At 46.1% G+C, this 18,398-nt stretch overlaps 1 protein-coding gene across 5 annotated transcripts in view; it reads right to left on the bottom strand.

Moving 5' to 3' along the window:
- The window catches only part of LOC119961888 (WAS/WASL-interacting protein family member 1-like), a 145,259-nt gene that overhangs the window by 25,258 nt on the left and 101,603 nt on the right, over positions 1-18,398 (bottom strand). The gene's annotated exons all lie outside the window — the stretch shown is intronic.

The following is an 18,398-nucleotide window of genomic DNA, read 5'->3' as shown; positions in this document are numbered from 1 at the left end:
CGTTTAGTAAATTTAAAAAAAAACTGTGTCACAATGGAGGAGAGTACGATCACTACATTAAAAAAAATATGTTCTCTCATCAGATAATTGTTTTCGTTATCATTTTTTAATTTCAATTCAACCCCATTGTGTTGTATCAATGCCCAATGATCATCTAGCAAGTTACCAATCTCTGGTGAATAGCTGGGGTGTGGAAGGCACAGCCTAGATAGAGACAAGACTATTTTCCATAGGGAGATTCAAACTGCAGGCAAACCAATTTACTTATTTCAGCATATTTCTGCAATTTACCTGGAAACTGCCTCTAAAGGCAGCAAGTTGATTTGTCTTCAATGTAGGAAGCAGTAGTGTCAGGAAAAAAATAGTGATGATAAGAAAAAATAAATCATGGAAATCCAATAATTGGAATGTTTTCGGTTGGTTATATACTTTTAAAACTATTGGAAAATGTAGGCTATTGAAGGGAGGGGGCAGTTGGTTGTAGGTCATGGAATCTACACAGTGTAGAAGGAGCTATTCAGCCCATTGAATCTGCACCGGCCTCGCAGCACCCTACTTAAGCCCATGCCTCCACCCGGTCCCTGTAACCCCACCTAACCCTTTGGACACTAAAGGGGCAATTTAGCATGGCCAATCCACCTAACCTGCACATTTTTGGACTGAGGGAGGAAACCGGAGCACCCGGAGGAAACCCACAGGAGAAAGTGCAAACTCCACACAGTCACCTGAGGCCGGAATTGAATCCGGGACCCTGGAGCTATGAGGCAGCAGTGCTAACCACCATGCCGTCCCTGGTGTTCATGGAACTCCTACTTTTGGTATGCTGATGAGCCTAACAACATCGTAAGCAGCTGTTTATCTAAGGCAAGCTGATAACAATGGGGAATAGAACTAAAAGGGATTGAATAAGGTTTTAGAGGTTCAATGCAGGAGACAAGATGCAAATTTTACTTTTATATTCTAAAAGGTAGACCCACGAAATGAAGGTAATTAAGTTTGCCTTCTGATGAGGTTAATTCAGATAATGGAAGATCAAGCGCGAAAAAAGTGTATATCAGAAGCATTTAACCTTTGCAAGGATTGTTGTTTGAGATGTCATCCAACAGCAATAATCGCTGTTTTAACTCCCAGCAAGCCTGGTCTGTAAAAAAAAAGCCTGCCTTGGAAAACCAGTTCTTTTGTTCTACCCAGAAGCAACCCCAAAGAGCTGCAACTGCCTGGCGTGGTAACTATTACTGGATTCTTTTTAAAGTTTCAAAAATCTATAAGATTTGTGGAAGTTTGGGGAGAATTATGAAGGTAGTGAAATAAAGGTGTTTGTAATTGAGTAAAGTAAGTGATACTGTGTATAGCCATTGTTTTAGTTAAGTGTACTTTTGGTCCGCTGAGTTGTGTATACTTAATTGGTTAATAAACATTTATTTATTTAAAATAATCATAAAACATCTGGGACATCATTTTCTGATTTTCAAATCTTTCCTCATTATATCAAATTGCAAAATACAGTTGAGGGCAGTAGCTTCTGGGATTTAGAATAACCTGAAATTTATGATCATCAGCATTTCCAATCATGCTCTCCTAAAATTATACTTCAGTTTCTTTTAAATAAAGATAGTGGAGAACTCTTCCCTACTTATCCAAACACATGCACCTATTCCTCTATCAAATGTTTTGAAAACGATGAACTTTAAATAATTTATAATGGAATAATTGTTTATTAAAATATATATATATATAGAGACACACACAAACAGTTTATTTTTAAAATCTGAATTATAGTCATCTACTTGGACAGAATTGTCAAGGCCAAATGCTTTAGCGTTTTGGATGCATCATATATTGCACCCTTAACTGTCTACTGACTGCCATCTGCCAGGATACCTGCCAATTTCAAAACAATAGTATGATAAAACTGTATCATAAATATAACAACTGGCATTGATATTTAGCTTAATTACAAGTTCAAGCTGTTTCAAAGGAGCATTATCGGATACAAACTGGCACCAAGCAAAAGGAGGCGACATTAGAACAGTTAGCAAAGCTTGGTCCAAGTGGTGACATTTAAGGAGCATCTTCAGGGAGGAGAGAGAGAGATGTAAAGTCTTGGAGGGGGAATTCCAGAGTTTAAGGCCGAGACAGTTGAAAGTGCAGTCGGCAATGGTTAGCGGAGGGAGAGATTCACATGCAGACAGAGATAGAGGATTGCAATTTTCTTGGAAGTTTGCAGAAGGTTACGGAAACAGGGAGGGCCAAGGCCATGAAGGAATTTGAACACATGGTTCAGAAGTTTAAAACTGCAGTGATGGTGGACCGGGTGTAAGTCAGCGGCCACAGGGGTGAGGGGTGAATGGAGCTTGGCGTCAGTCAGGATATGGGCAGTAGAGCTTCAACATGATAACTACATAAATGTAAGGCTAGAATTTCAAGCATGTAATATCTCTCGTTTTTGATAACCTTCTCACCCCACTGATCTCTCCTTCTTAATGCTACCACATTATTACACACTCAAATCAAAGTGTCATATAAAATATAAATACTTTCGTCAGCACTCTGATACTGGAATTAATTGCCTTTACAGGAACTGGAGGTATATGGAGTTACATAATGCCACATTTTCTTATCTCGCTTATTCTGTTATTCACTTATGCTACACTGGTTTGCACACAATAATTTATTTTGGCAAGTACATTCCAATGTGCCTTACATAAACATATCATACAAAGGTGCAAAGGAGATTTACCAGGATGTTGCCTGGAATGGAGAGTAGGTCTTACGAGGAAAGGTTGAGGGTGCTAGGTCTTTTCTCATTAAAACGGAGAAGGATGAGGGGGACTTGATAGAGGTTTATAAGATGATCAGGGGAATAGATCAGAGTAGACAGTCAGAGACTTTTATCCCGGGTGGAACAAACCATTACAAGGGGACAAATTTAAGGTGAATGGTGGAAGATATAGGGGGGATGTCAGAGGTAGGTTCTTTACCCAGAGAGTAGTGGGGGCATGGAATGCACTGCCTGTGGAAGTAGTTGAGTCGGAAACATTAGTGACCTTCAAGCGGCTATTGGATAGGTACATGGATTACGGTAGAACTATGGGGGTGTAGATTCATTTGTTCTTAATCTAGGACAAAAGTTCGGCACAACATCGTGGGCCGAAGGGCCTGTTCTGTGCTGTATCTTTCTATGTTTTTTTTCTATGTATATACATATATAGACTGAAGTGTGGGCTTAAGAAAATGATTTAATTATCAGTTCAAGGGATATTCTTAACCAAAAAGGTAAATAAAAAACAGTTTAAAGATCACTGGTTTCATTTTGCTTGTTTTCCCCTTATGTGAGATACCTGATTCATGTTTAGAACCTCTCATGAAATAGGGTATTAATCTTGTACTGCCTGGGACATGGCCCATACTCCACTTTCCTGTCTACCCCCTATAACCATTGACTCTTTTGTCAGGGAATTCATCCTCTCACCATCCACCTTGTCAAATCCCCTCAGGATTTTATATGTCTCAATAAGATTACATCTCGTTCTTCTAAACCTCTTGGATACAGTCCAAACCTATGTAACCATTTCCTCAGAAGAGAACCCCTTCATCCCAGGAATCGGCCGAGTGAACCCTCTGAGCTACATCAAGTGCAATTTTATCCTTTTTTAAGTAAGGCGAGCAAAACTGTACACAGTATTCCAGATGTGGTCTCACCAACAACTGTATAATTGTAACAAAACTATATTTGATTATTTTTGCAATAAACACCGACATTTTATTCACCTTCTTAATTACTTGCTGCACCTGCATAATAACTTTGTGATTCATGCACCAGGATACCCAGATCCTCTGTACCGCAGTGTTCTGCAATCTCTCTTCATTTAAATTTTTTTGTCATTTTTTTGCCACTCATTTAACCTATCGAGACATTTTTTTTCCTTTTAATCATTTCAGAGTAACTATCAGGGTAAAACTGGCAAAACCATCCCATGTTAGAGCTTTAGATTGCTTTTGTTAGATGGTTCTTTGCCCAGCACAATTGTCCAGAAGTCAACACTTCTGAACAATTGCCAGGTAAACACTGTTCCACATGGACAGTGACCCGGGGCCGGGATCAAACCCGGGTCCTCAGCGCCTTGAGGCAGCAGTGCTAACCAATACGCCACTGTACTACCCTCAAAAGCTTACCAGTTAGGGCAAGACCAAAACATGTGCGTATGATTCGCTGGCCCCTGAGAACAACGTTCACACCAACCTTAAAACCCCGCGAAGAAACCACTCATTCGCGCCCTGGTCAAGTGCGGCCTGTGACCACCTTGAACCGGATCAAGTTGAGCCTAGCACAAGAGGTGGTGGAGTTGACCCTGTGAAGAGCCTCAGTCCATACACCTCCAATCAAAAACAGAACCCAGTTCATCCTCCCACTTTCTCTTTACACCTTCCAACAAAGCCTGCTCCACTGACAGGATCGGACAATAGATATCCAAGGTTCTTCCTTCACCTAACTGTACCAGGGACAAGACCTTGTTTGTGAGCGAATGCGACGGTGTCAGAGGAGATCAAGGAATCTCTTTACTCAAAAAGTTGCGAACCTGCAAGTACCTAAATACATTCAATCTCAGGAGCTGAAACTTCTCCAATAACTCGCCCATACTGCCAAACCTACCTTCAATAAACATGTCCCCAAACCTCTCCAACTCCTGCCTCTCCCATCCCCTGAATGATGAATCCAAGCCAGACGGCACAAGCAAATAGTTCCTGTAAACATGGGCTAACATTGACATGGAGCCCAGCTTAAAATGCTACCTAAACTGCCTGCAAATCCTCAAAGTGTCTCTTACCACTTCCCATTCAAAGTAAATTTTACATGGGAAAATGGAAGTGGGGCATTAACTAGGGCCCTCAGACTCGAACCTCTGCACAAGCCTGCCTCCACCCACCCCCATATAGAATCTGGATCCATAAGCCACTTCCACACCTTTTCAATATTTGCAGCCCAATAACAAATTAGGCATTGCCAAACCCCACGATTGCCTCTCTCTTTTCAGAAATGCCTTCGAATCCATGGGGTTTTGCATGCCCAAACAAAGGAGGATATAATTTTATTGACACTGGAAATAAATATTTGGGAAGAAAGACTGGGGGATACAGAAACAAAAATAAAAACCTCGGGAGGAGGTTGATTTTCAAAGTCTGCACCCTGCCCGCCAAGGTCAGAGGGAGGACGCCCCATCTTTTCAAGTAGGCCTTCACCTCATTCAACAGACTAGCAAGTTATGTTTATAGAGTGAGACCCAATCATGGAAAACCTGGATTCCCAGATAATGGAAGCCAGTCCTGGCCAAGTGAAACGGCAACTTCCCCAGATCAGCTTCCCTCCCTCGGGTACTCACCGGAAAGTATTCACTTTTGCCTAGATTCAGCTTGTACTCAAAGGAACTAAAACTCCTTAGTAGCTCCATCATCTCCTCTACATTGGAGAGTGGGTCCGTAATATACAATAGCAGATCATCCGCATACAGGGACATCCTATGCTACCACCCGTGGCCCACCCATCTATAGTCTCAATGGTCTTTCATCCACCTCAGGACCCACTCCGTATCTTGGTACCTGTGAAACCTGATGGACCATGGTGGTTTCCCAGATCAGGGCTTCTCCATCAGCAGCTGATGGGCCTGGTCCAACTCGGGAGGATATGGGAATTCCTCCTCTCCCACTATATTCCCCAAACAGCTTGGGCTTGTAGTCCGTAGGATTTGGGCCCTCCAGACCCTCCGGCAGCCCAACAATGCTGAAGCAGTTTTCCATATCGTCTACCTTGGTCTTCAATGCTTTATGCCCGTCAGCCAGCACCACCATCTCCATCTTCAGTGAGACAATCCGGTCATCTGGTCTTAGATTGCCACCTACACCTTTTGTATCATTGTGTCTTGCTCCATGACCTTCTGATCAGTCTTTTCTAAGGCCACATGGATGAGGGCTAAAACCCTTTCCGAGCCTTATCAAGGTCCTCAGTGACCGCCTGCCGCTGCTTCTTGAATTCGTTCACCAAGAAGCTTGCCAGCATCTCGGCTGTCCAAGGAGGCGCCACAGCAGAAGCCTCTCTGTCATTTTCTCCACCAACGAGGCTCAAGGACTTCCATGTCCAATGACAATTCTTCGCGTTGCCTTGCATTAATACTTGTTGGGCATTAATTTTATGTGGGGACCTTATTCCATTGAATTAATCAAATTTATCCTTAAACAACACCCAACACCTGGGCAAAGAGGACCTAAAACAAAGTACCATGGCAGGAGCCACCGCGTGTGCAATTGTTCATCATGTAGCTGCCATCGGAAGTCCAAAGTTAACAATTTGAGTCTAATAGGACTTCTTTGGAATTGGTCAAGGGTGACCTTGTTTCTTTGAAGTAGGGCAACGGTTGCTTAGGGTCATCTTGGGGTTGCTTCAATCTTTTTCTGATACGTTCACTAGAGAAGACTGCCTTAAAATTTTCCTCGCTTAGTAAATAAATCCTGAATTTACAAAAATTGGCCAAAATTCACAATGCTTTTATCTGTTGATTCTTCAATTGGGCTGATAGTAAGTTTGCGCAGTGGAAAACTGCTTTAATTGATTTGTTTAAAATAAAGACTCTTCATCCATCAATCCTTAATTTTTCTATCCATTCAAATTAAGGGCTATTCGGTCACAAAAAGGCAGTATGTGGGATTGAACAAGCTTTACTTTATTTATACATGTTTAGAAAGTCCTTATTCATCTTAAAACTTTAATAACTTTGGACATGCATATGATGGAAGAAAATTGTAAGCGGGGGTGAAAACACAATTCATAGTTTTAACACAATACAGTTCAGACTTCAAGGCTTCAACATATTCAAGATATTTTGTGTTACAATGTTCAGCCTGATTTTCCAACAGTTTGCATCTTTCCTTCTGCTCTCAATTTCAGCACTGGCACAGCATTTTCATTAACGAGGAACTTTATAAATTATGCTTTCATTTGCCATTCCGATCAGTTTTAATCAGGCGGTACAGTCACACAGTGGTTAGCACTGCTGCCTCACGGCGCCCAGGACCCGGGTTCAATTCCAGCCTTGAGTGACTGTCTGTTTGGAGTTTGCACGTTCTCTACGTTTCGTCCGGGTGCTCCGGTTTCCTCCCACAGTCCAAAGATTTGCAGGTTAGTTGGATTGGCCATGCTACATTGCCCCTTCCAAAAGGTTGTTGGGATTACTAGTTTAAAGGGGATAGGGTGGGGGTGTGGGCCTAGGTAGGGTGTTCTTTGAAGGTCGATGCAAACTCGATGGGCCAAATGGCCTCCTTCTGTACTTTGTGGATCCTGTGTGCATGTCCAAAGTTACATAAGAACTTCATAAACATACTGTATAAAAAAAGTAGTTAATTATGAATATTTTGTCTTTTGACAGTGGTGGTGTGCCTGAATTCAACAGACGGAGACATGGCTGTTATATATTCATAGATTAAATTGATAGAATTATTGCATCTCTAAAATACAGAAGGAGGCCATTTGGCCAATCAAGTCTGCACCGAACCTCTGAAAGAGCACACTACCTATGATTGGCATGTGGAATTGAGATATAGTAGCCATCATGGAGACGTGACTGAGGGAGAGGCAGGATTGGCAGGTCAACATCCTGGGATATAGAATCTACAGGCGAGACAGAGGAGGGGGTAAAAGAGGAGGAGGCACCGCATTATCAGTTAAGGAGTCAGTTACTGCAGTAAGGAGAGATTATATCTTGGAGAGGGCATCAAATTAAGCTTGGGTACAGCTTAGGAACAAAAAAAGGGACAGCCACATTTTTATTATAGACCCCAGATAGTCAGCGGGAAATTGAGCAGCAAATATATGCGCAGCTCGCAGAGGTGTGTAAAAATAATAATAGGGGAATGATATTAGGCGATTTCAACTTTCCCAACATTAATTGGGATAGTCACTGTGTTAAGGGTTTACATGGAGTGGAGTTCTGAAAATGTATACAGGAGAACCTTTTCACTCAATATGTAGAGGGTCCAACAAGGGATGGTGCAGGACCAATTCTGGGGAATAAAGCCAGACAAGTGATTGATGTGTTGGTGGAGGAGCATTTGTGAGACAGTGACCACAACATGGCACAATTTAAAGTTGCAAAAAAAATTGTGGATTTTTTGGGGAGTGGATTTTAGTAAAAGAAGGCAGGATCTGGTAACGGTAGACTGGAAAGAGTTACTTGTGGGGAAATCTACAGCAGAGCAGTGGGGGTGTCGTTCAAAAAGGAAACGGTGAGGGAACAGGCCCAACATGTTCCCTCTCGGGTAATAGGAAGGATTATCAAGCCCAGAGAACCATGGATGACCAGGCACAGTCAGGATATGCTGGGAAGGAAAAGAGGCGCTTTAGCAAGTACAAGGGGAGCAACTCACTGGAGGCATTAATGGAGTACAGGAAGTGCATGATAGAGCTTAAGAAAGCAATTAGGAGGACAAAGAGGGGATATCAGAAAGCTCTGGCTGGTAAAAGTAAGAAAAATCCCAAGATATAGAAGTACATTAATGGGAAGAGGATAACTAGGGGAAGAGTATGGCCCATTAAGGACCAATGGGGATATCTGTGGGTGGAGTCAGAGGATATTAGTAGGGTATTGAATGAGTACTTCACATCTGTCTTCATCCAAGAGAATGAGGAGACAGATATGGAACTCGGGGAGGGAGACTGTGAGGTTCTTGAGCAAATTATCACAGGGAGTGAGAAGATATTGGAGGTACTGGCAGGCTTAAAAGTCAACAAATCTCCGGGTCCGGATGAATTATCCTCAGGATGCTGTGGGAAGCAAAGGAGGAGATTTCAGGGGCTCTGACCCACATGTCTAATCCCTTGCTGGCCTGTGGTAGGTGCTAGAGGACTGGAGAACAGGTACTGTGATCCCACTATTTAAGAAAGTTTGTAGAGATAAGTCAGGGAATTAAAGACCAGTGAGTCTCACGTCAGTGGTAGGAAAACTATTAGAGAAAATTCTGAAGGAGAGAATCTATCGCCACTTGGAGAGGCAAGGATTGATCAGGAATAGTCAGCATGGCTTTGTCAGAGTGAGGTCATGCCTGACAAATTTGATTGAATTTTTGTGAGCATGTGACCAGGTGTGTAGATGAGGGTGGTGCAGTTGAAGTAGTTTACGTGGATTTCATCAAAGCCTTTGACAAGGTCCAACATGGGAGACTGAGAAAGGCAAATGCACAAGGTAACTTGATAAGGTTGAATCAAAATTAGCTTAGCTGTAGGGGACAGAGGGTGATGATAGACGGCTGCTTTAGTGACTTGAAGCCAGTGTCCAATGGCATACAACAGGGATCTGTGCTGGGTCCCCTATTGTTTGTCATTTATATAAATAACATAGAATAATATGTGGAGGGGTCGGATCAGTAAGTTTGCAGATGACACGAAGATTGGGTGGGTGGTTAACAGTGAGGCCGAGTGTTTTGGGTAACAGGAAGATATAGACAGGATAGACAAATAGGCAGAAAAGTGGCAGATAGAATTTAACCCTGAAAAGTATGAGGTGGTGCACTTTGGAAGGAGTAATATGACAAGGAAGCATTCAATCATTGGCCAAACACTGGGAAGTTCCGAGGAACAAAGGGATCTTGGCATGTTTGTCCAGAGATCACTGAAGGCAGAAGGGTAGGTTAATAGGATAGTGGAAAAGGCATATGGGACACTTGCCTTTATCAATCGAGACAGATTACAAAAGCAGGGAGGTCATAATGGAGTTGTATAGAACTGTAGTGAGGCCACAGCTGGAGGACTGTGCGCAATTCTGGTCGCCACATTATAGGAAGGATGTGAGTGCACTGGAGGGGATGAAGCGCGATTCACGTTGATGTTGCCTAGGATGGAACATTTAAGTTATGAAGAATGGTTGGATAGGCTTGGGTTGTTTTCTGTGGATCAGAGAAGACTGAGAGGCGACCTGATCATGGTGTACAAGATTATGAGGGCCATGGACAGAATGGATAGGGAGCAGATGTTCCTCTTCGTTGAAGAATCAGTTACAAGGGAAGACAAGGTCAAAGTGAGAGGCAGGAGGTTTAGGGTGGATTTGAGGATAAGATTTTTACCCAGAGGTTGGTGACGGTCTGGAATGCACTGCCTGGGAGGATGGTACCTGGATGAGCACTTGGCATGTCATAATATTCCAGGCTATGGGCCAAGTGCTGACAAATGGGATTTGGTAGGCAGATCAGGTGCTTTTCATGCATCGGTGCAGACCCGATGGGCCGAATGGCCTCTTCTGCACTGTATTATTCTATGACTCTGTGATTAGCCCACTCCTACACCCATCCTTATAACCCCACCAAACCGTTGGACACTCGAGGGCAATTTAGCATGGCCAATCCACCTAACCTGCCCACCTTTTGACTGTGGGTGGAAACTAAGGAAATCCACGCAGACACAGCAAAAACATACAAAATCCACACACACAGTCACCGAAGGTCGGAATCGAACCCGGGTCCCTGGCACTAAGAATCAAAACAATACCAGCTATCAATGTAATCTATCAACACATAACAGTCATGTATATACATGCAGGCACACACATACACACGTGCATCTTGACAGTGCTGTAAACAAGATAAAGTACTCTTGCGTGCTGCAGCAGAAAATGTGTTGTCCCAAAGAGCATCAGGTGCATGTCTGCAATCTTTTTGCACCAAGTTTCCAGCATGTTTTAAAATTGTGTTTTCTTTCAAAACTTTATTTTCCTCCATTGTCAAGTGCAGCGAGGTTTCATCTCTCTTTTTCTTTCGAGTTCTCATAAATCAGAGCATAAGAATTATGAATAAATGAAGTAACACAATCACGTTCCCCACCCATGGCATCTGTTCCATTACTTAAGAATGATTTAATAGGGGAAATGATTTACCCAAGAACACCAAGTCTGTTTTGTCGGATTTCAGCAAGGGTAACCAGGCAATAAAACAATATGGGTACAACTGCAGGACAGCAAGTCTCTGCTGGGATTTGTCTACAAACAACAGTGATGATTGGGGAGTATGGATAAATATGGACGGCAGGGATGTACATAGAAAAATAATGTGATTCTAACGAGAAATTTCACAGAATGGAGAAGCTGAGTAGCCCAAAAAGTAAAGCTAACAAATTTCAAGAAGGCATTTGTGACAAGTTTCCACGAACAATGTTTTTTGGATGAAAAGAGGAACAGGCCGCAGTAGATTTAATAATAATAATCTTTATTAGTGTCACAATGAAAAATGAAAATCGCTTACAGTCACAAGTAGGCTTCAAATAAAGTTACTGTGAAAAGCTCATAGTCACCACATTCCGGCGCCTGTTCGGGGAGGCTGGTACAGGAATTGAACCCATGCTGCTGGCCTTGTTCTGCTTTACAAGCCAGCTGTTTAGCCCACTGTGCTAAACCAAACACCAGTTAATGTAAGGCTTACATTAACACTGCAATGAAGTCATTGTGAAAATCCCCTCGTCACCACATTCCGGCACCGGTTCGGGTACACGGAGGGAGAATTCAGAATGTCCAATTCACCTAACAGCACGTCTTTCGGGGCTTGTGGGAGGAAACTGGAGCGCCCGGATGAAACCCACGCAAACACGGGCAGAATGTGCAGACTCTGCACAGTGACCCAAGCTGGGAATTGAACCCGGGTCCCTGGCGCTGTGAAGCAACAATGTTAACCACCGTGCTACCGTATTTATGATGAGTCATTAAACAGAATTAGCTAACAATCGGCTATTTGGGGACATCAAGCAAATAATGAACACAAGCGGTTCAAAGGGGAGAAAAGAAGAATCACAAACCAAGGCTTTATGTTTAAGGACGGCAAACTTGGAACGAATGAGAAAGAAATAAACTGATCACAGTAAAATGGGCTGAACTATTAATCTAGAGGCAAACAGTGGGAAGTATTTGTACAATACAAAACCACTACGTACCCCAAGAGGAAATGCTCTATTTATGTAGTTAAGCAGCCAATGAGGCAGGATTGAGCAAACAGAAAAGTATAAAGAAGGAGAAATATGGAAAACTGTTGACTCTAAGCAGCAAGAAAAGAATACAAAAATGGAATACGAAGAACACTTGCAAGGACATCAAAACTAACGTGCATGTTTAACAGTACATTAATCAAAAAAGAAAAAGGAGGAACATAGGCTAATTAAAGATAGATGCAGATGATATCATAGAATCCCTACAGTGCAGGAGGCTATTTGTCTCATTGAGTTTGTACCATCCCTTCCCCACTCCCCCCTATCCCCGTAACCCCATAATCTAACCTGTACATCCCTAGACACCAAGCGGCAATTTATCATGGCCAATCCACCTAAATTGCACATCTTTGGACTGTGGGAGGAAACCAGAGCACCCGGAGGAAACCCACGCAGACACAGAGAGGACGTGCAAACTCCACACAGACAGCCACCCAAGGCCGGAATTGGGTCTCTGAAAGGACAGGGACTGGGGAAGGCAGGTGAGGGGTTTAGACAGGGAGAACGGGCAGTCAGCGGGCATAAGGAATGGGCTAGACCAGCCCAGGGAGGAGGGCCACCACACCAGCAGGAATAGCTAGCACGGGAGGGCAGAAAGCAAGGAGTTCCACAGCGCACCTCTGGGCAGGGAGGGAGCGCTTGGCCGGGGAAGGGCGGGAGGAGGCAATTAAGGGGGCAGAGAGGGAGAGGAACGGGAGGGCAGGGGGAGAAGAGACATAAAAGGGACAGAGAGGGAAAAATGGCTGGATATCTTACAGGCCTTAGAAGGGGAGGAACAGGCTGAGGAAAGAAGATGGCGTCGCAAGCAGCCACTTTGGAGAGTCCCCGAAGGGAAACCCCGGAGTGCAGGGGCTCACCCACGTGGCGTACACATAGTTGGCAGCCATGTTGGGTGCCCTCTGGACAAGAGGAAACCCTGTAGCGCAGAAGCCCGGCTTCATTGGTGACTGTGGCCATCTTGGACAGCCCCCTAACAAAGGGAAACCCCGGAGTGCACCTGTTCAGGGACACAGATGAAGAATTCAGAATGTACAATTCACCTAACAGCACGTCTTTCAAGACTTGTGGAAGGAAACCGGAGCACCCTGAGAAAACCCATGCAGACACAATGACCCAAGCTGGGAATCGAAGCTTGGACCCTGGCGCTGTGAAACCACAGTGCTACCGTGCTGCCCATAATCTTCCCACAGGAAAAACACCCGAGGGAGAAGGACCAACTGCGGATAACAAAGGGCTGGGTGAGACAGACATATCACACATGTTACAGGATGAGGGCTAGAGTAGTAGCCATATTGATTATTAAGAGGACAACAAGATTATGAGGGGCATGGATAGAGTGGATGGGCAGGCACTCTTTCCAGGGTGGAGGGGTCAGTCATCAGAGGGCATATGTTTAAGGTCCGTGTGGCAGGTTTTAGGAGATGTACGAGGCAGATTTTTTTACGCAGAGGGTGATGAGTGCCTGTAACGCGTTGCCAGGGGTGGTTATGGAAGCAGGTACATTAATGGCGTTCAAAAGGCACCTTGACAAACACATGGATAGGATGGGTATAGAGTGATACGGTACAAGGAAGTGCTAAGGGTTTTGGCCAAGGTTAGTATCATGACCGGTACAGGCTTGGAGGGCTGAAGGGCTTGTTCCTGTCCTGTATTGTTCTTTGTTCTTGGTTCTTTGAGATTCACGGCGACAAGGATTATGGACCAAATGGGACGGATGTCATGATCAGTGAAGTCCTAGATGGAGCACAGATAGTCCTGGTTAATGTGTACGCTGATAACATTGATGGAGCAAATGGGGGCGGTGGACCCATGGCTGTTCCTACACCTCAATGAGAAGGTCCCCGCTCTTGTTCGTCCTGGTAATTGAACTACTGGCGATCGCTCAGTGAAACGTGAAAAGCTGGAAGGGTATACAAAGAAGAGGGAGAGCGTACAGAGGTTGTCGCTCTACGCGGATGACCTGCTCCTCTACATCTTGGACCCACAGAACAGCCTGAAAGCAAATCACGCAATTTATGAGAGTGTTCAGAACATTCTCGGGCTACAAACTCAACTTGGGCAAGAGCGAGGCATTCCTGGTGAACACTAATGGGGGAAGGACAGAGCTCGAGGGACTATCTTTCAAACTAGCCCAAAACAAATTCCACTACCTAGGGATTCCGATAGCTCATGACTGGACACAGATGGAACCTGATCAGTCTGGCAGAAGATGCCAAAAAGAACCCACAGCGATGGGATGCAGTCCCTCTTACCCTGGCAGGGAGAGTGCAGACGAACCAAATGAACATACTGCCGAGGCTCCTCTTCCTGTTGAGATCCATACTGATCTTCATCCCAAGACCTTTTTCCACAAAGTGGACAAAATGATTACGCCATTTGTGTGTGAGTGTGAAGCGGGGGAGGATCAACGCTGTGAAGGAGGAAAAACATGGCTGGTCTTACCGAATGTACAGTACTACTGCTGGGCGGCCACAGCCGAGAGGGTGAGGGGATGGATATGGGAGCCAACCACGGAATGGGTGAGGCTGGAGGAGTCCTCCTGCAAGGAAACTACCCTCCGAGCACTCGCTACGGCAGCGCTCCCATCCCCTCCACCAAAGTACACATCCAACCCTGTGGTCGTAGCCACATTGAAGATGTAGAATCAAATGAGGCAGCATTTCGGCCTAACCGAGCTGTCCTCCATGGACCCCATCTGCGGCAACCACAAATTCCCGCCAGCCATGCTTGACACCACCTTTAAAAAGTGGAGACAGGTGTGGGTTGAAGGAGGGAGGATTTCGGACATATACCGGGTAATGCAGGAGGTAGATGAGGCCTCGGTGGAGGAACTGAAGGGTAAATGGGAAGAGGAGCTGAGTGAGGAGATTGAGGGGGGGACGTGGGCGGGTGCCCTGGAGAGAGTGAATTCCTCCTCTTCCTGTGCGAGGCTTAGCCTCATACAGTTCAAGGTGCTGCATAGGGCCCACATGACTGGGACGAGGATGAGTAGGTTTTTCGGGGGCGAAGACAGGTGTGCTAGGTGCTCGGGGAGCCCAGCGAACCACGGCCATATGTTTTGGGCGTGCCCAGCGCTGGGGGAGTTTTGGAAGGGGATAGCAAAGACGGTGTCGAGGGTGGTGGGATCCAGGGTCAAGCCAGGCTGGGGACTCGCAATTTTTGGGGTTGCAGTGGATCCGGGAGTGTAGGAGGCAAAAGAGGCCGGTGTCCTGGCCTTTGCGTCCCTAGTAGCCCGGCAGAGGATTCTTCTTCAGTGGAAGGATGCGAGGCCCCCAAGCATGGAGGCCTGGATCAATGATATGGCGGGGTTCATCAAATTGGAGAAGGTGAAATTTGCCCTGAGTGGATCAGTACAGGGGTTCTTTAGGCGGTGGCAGCCTTTCCTGGACTTCCTGGCGGAACGGTAGGGAAATAGGCCGGCAGCAGCAGCAACCCGGGGGGAGGGGGGGGTTTGGTTCGGGGGGAGGGAGAATTGTGTACATGGGTTTGTTGGATGTGGTGGGTGTAATCTCTTTCCTTTTGTTGTTTGCTTGTTTTTTGTTTTTGTAGTTGCTTTTGTAGTTGGGTGGTCGTTGTTCTTGGGTTTTTACCATGTTGTTTTGTTAATATTGTTTTGTTGTTTATATTTTGTGAAAATCTTAATAAAAATTTTTTTTTTTTTTTTTTAAAGTGGAGACAGGACAGGGGGACGTTATCGGTTAGGGACCTTTACATAGGGTCGCAACCTTAGACTGACTGACAGAGGACCTGGACCAACTGACGGGACAGGAGCTGATTAGGAACCTCCAAATGATACACTTTCTCTGTAAGGAGATGGCAAGGTACCCCAGGGCCCTGCGAGAAACTCTCCTAGAGGAGCTAATTAACAAGGGGGGGGGGAAAACTGTGTGAACATATATGGACGGTTACGAGACAGGGCAAGACTACTACTGGATGGAAATGGGAGGATGAACTGAGGAAAGAAGTGGGTTGGGGACTATGGAGTGAAACACTTAGCAGGGCCAACTCCACCTCCTCCTGTGCTAGGTTAAGCCTTATGCAGTTTTAAGTGGTGCACCGAGCCCACCTGACTAGAACCCGAATGAGCAGGTTCTTCCCGGAGGTGGAGGACAAATGTGAACGGTGCCAGGGAGGCCGGGCCAACCATACCCACATGTTCTGGGTTTGCCACAGTCTTGTCGGGTTCTTCGATATCTAAGGTTGTGGGGGTGAGGATGGAGCCATGCCCGAGAGCGGCATCTTTGGGGTATCAGAGCAGCCAGTCCTGCATATGGAGAAGAGGGCCGACGCCATGGCTTTTGCATCCCTAATCGCACGCCGAAGAATCCTGCTCGGCTGGCGATTGGCAAAGCTGCAGACTGGCTGGCAGACCTGGTGGAATTTCTCCACCTGAAGATCAAGTACACCATTTAGGGTCGGGCTTTCACAAAGCGTGGGGGCCATTCACCAGCTCGTTCCAAGTCCTGTTTGAGGCATTCAGCGACTAGGAAGGGTGGAGGGGGGGAAGGGGGGGGGGGGATAGACAAGGGAGGGCACGCACAGCGCCGGCTCTAGGGTTGCTGGCGCCCCGGGCAAGCTGAACTTCGGCGCCCTTGGGGGGGCGGGGCCGAGGGGGGCGGGGCTGAGGGGGGCGGGGCCAGGGAGGGGCGGGGGTGCGAGGCCGAGGAGGGGCGGGGGGGGCGAGGCCGAGGAGGGGCGGGGGGGCGAGGCCGAGGAGGGGCGGGGGGGGCGGACCCGAAGGGGGGGGCGGACCCGGGGGGCGGACCCGAAGGGGGGGGGCGGACCCGAGGGCGGGGCGGGGGGGGCGGACCCGAGAGGGGGGCGGACACGCGGGAGGGCGGACCCAAGGGCGGGGCGGGGCGGGGGGCGGACCCGAGGGCGGGGCGGGGGGGCGGACCCGAGGGCGGGGCGGGGGGGGCGGACCCGAGGGCTGAGCGGGGGGGCGGACCGAGGCGGGGGGCCGCCCTGGGGGCGGGCGGCCACCGCGCATGCGCTGGTTGGCACCGGCCCAACTGCGCATGCGCGGGACCCGAGTCTCTGGCGCCCCCGAGCACATGGCGCCCCGGGCAGTCGCCCGAGTTGCCGGTGCCTTGAGCCGGCCCTGGGCACGCACAAGAGACAGGGGCATGGGGGGAAAGAGATCCCAAAGAAGGCACAAAAAGCCTAGGAGCCAGGAGGAGTGATGCACTATCAATTACGACGAGACGAGAGCAGAATGTAATCGAGGCTTTATTACACAGAGATGTGTGGCCTCCTACAGCAGCTGGCGAAATGGCTGCTGTTCAGAGAGCACACACATTTATACACCACCTACTGGGCAGAGCCAGCAGGCAGGGATCTACCCCCATACCTGTAGTACAGGGGCCTTACCGTAATACCCATATATACAATATAATACTACAGTGGTGACTACCACAAGGAGGAGGGGAAGGGCCACCTTCCCTTCCACCCCTTCCACCTTCTTCAGTCAGGAAAAAGATACAAAAGTTTGAGGTCACGTATCAACCAACTCAAGAACAGCTTCTTCCCTACTGCCATCAGACTTTTGAATGGACCTACCTTGTATTAAGTTGATCTTTTCTCTACACCCTAGTTATGACTGTAACATTCTATTCTGCAGTCTCTCCTTCCTTCCCTGGGGGGGGGGGGGGGGTCAGAACATGCCTCTAACAGGGGAAGGAAGGGAAAGGGAGCGCTTGTAAAAACTGTTGTACATAAGACACAATCTGGCTTATAAATATCAGAACTGCAACTTTGTAAATGCTATGTGCCTTACACTTCAAACTGCTGTACTGTAAAGTTGAAAATGGCAATAAAAATATATTAAAAAATAGAAATTACAACATTTCTGACATACAAGCTTCTGTACTGCACTCTGCTGTAAAATTGCGTAGATTCAAATAACATTTCCTAAATGTATGGAAGTTTATTCACTTAACCACAAAGTATGGTAAAGATTAGTGTGTCTGCAACGAGTGAGGATGCATAAAAATATTTTAAATGACTGGTTAAAAACATAAAATGTAAATAACCACTTCACTGGTTGCTTTCATTCTCAATTAAATATAAACAATTAACAACTTAAATTAACTTACACCACAAAAACTGAACATTTCAACAGCACTGTGCACGCATGTAAAAACACATTATTCTGATCATTTGGCTAAATCTTGATGAGCTAATTTTACTGCTGTTGTATTTGTCTAAATAAGTTGCTGCACCTTCCAAGCAATTCAACTAAGAAGTTGCTGAGATGTGATATTGAGTGCGAGTCTCTTTTTCTTTAAAGCCAATTCTCAAAGGGCATTTTCAAACAGAAAATAAATCTTGTCCCGAAATATTTGAGAAATCATCACTGCTTACTAAAACAAAGAAACACAGTTGATAT

This window comes from Scyliorhinus canicula, chromosome 2 (assembly GCF_902713615.1).
Source record: "Scyliorhinus canicula chromosome 2, sScyCan1.1, whole genome shotgun sequence".
NCBI classification, from domain to species: Eukaryota; Metazoa; Chordata; class Chondrichthyes; order Carcharhiniformes; family Scyliorhinidae; genus Scyliorhinus; species Scyliorhinus canicula.
The sequence above is the reverse complement of the archived record's forward strand: the minus strand, read 5'-3'. Positions and strand labels throughout refer to the sequence as shown.